This window comes from Saccopteryx leptura, chromosome 4 (genome assembly GCF_036850995.1).
Source record: "Saccopteryx leptura isolate mSacLep1 chromosome 4, mSacLep1_pri_phased_curated, whole genome shotgun sequence".
In the NCBI taxonomy this organism is placed as follows: Eukaryota; Metazoa; Chordata; class Mammalia; order Chiroptera; family Emballonuridae; genus Saccopteryx; species Saccopteryx leptura.
In genome coordinates this window covers 69,917,480-69,918,585 of record NC_089506.1, presented here as the reverse complement: position 1 = coordinate 69,918,585, position 1,106 = coordinate 69,917,480, and the positions used below count along the sequence as shown (strand labels likewise).

Sequence of the window (1,106 nt, the reverse complement as noted above, 5' to 3'; positions counted from 1 at the left end):
TCCTTTTATATTTTTCATTTTAGGCCTAAATTTTAATAGAATGGAATGTGAAAGTTTGAACTCTGACACTTTAAATAAATAAAATCTAAAAATTACTGCTTGGTTCAAAATGGTTTTATGGAAAAATGAATCTGTAACAAAAACTTGGCATTGAGTGCGAAGTGTCCATTGTTGTTTGAGCAAAGCACATGAAGTTCCCCAGGGATGAGGACAGAGGGAGAGAAGGGCCCAGACCTTATTTTCTCTTCCACTTCTTGCTGGGAGGTAGGCAGAGAACAGCTTGCATAGCTTCTTCAAGCAGTCCCGAAGCCTCGCTGTGTGAGAGTTGAGCACTCCAGGTACTTTACAGTGCAGATCTCCTGAGCCATGACTAAGCCCTGCGGGTAGGGAATGGGTGTCAGCTTCTTCTCCTGCAGTTTCTCAGCTGTGTCTTTCCCTAAGATCAAGCTTATCCCCACTAAGATTATGGGAGTGTTGGGACAACAGTGTTGCACTTCAGGGTACTACTTTGCAGAAACATTTTCAAATTATACAGGACTCACAAGAGAAAAGCAAATTAAGAACACATCTGGTGGCATGTAAATAGGGGACATAACCTGTCATAATCTTCTTGTCCAGCAGAATCCTATAAACCCATTTTCACCAGTTTTCCGTCTACCATAACATTGGCAGAATAGCTGTCAAAGAAGGATACATTCTGCAGGAAATGCGTTGGTTGCATAACTGATCAGTAGGCAAGTTTTACTTACAGTCCATCTCCCAATACCACACACCTCATGGCTTGCATCTGGGCCACTCGGTGGGCTGCAGTGGTGGCGGCAGCCGAGCAATGAGGGGAGAGGCTGCGGGCTCTGCCACGGCTGTCACCAAAGCAAACCTTAAAACCATAAGCCTTATGAGGGCAGGAATTATGTCTGTCTCCATCACTGTAGACATAGTAAAGCCGTTTAATATTTGTTGAATAAATGAGTGAATAAAGTTGAAATAGAATCTAAGTAGTAGGTGTGCAGTACATGTTGACAGCTGCAGTCAGATTACGATGTTCATAGGTCGATCTAGGGTGCTGCTTTGCATGAGTTTTCAGTGCATTTATGTAAGGTTTTATG

The 1,106-nt window shown here is 42.9% G+C and overlaps 1 pseudogene; it reads right to left on the bottom strand.

The window, feature by feature from the left end:
• Positions 1 to 235: 235 nt before the first annotated feature.
• Positions 236 to 787, bottom strand: LOC136404390 (ras-related C3 botulinum toxin substrate 1 pseudogene; annotated as a pseudogene).
• Between the last annotated feature and the right edge of the window lie 319 nt (positions 788 to 1,106).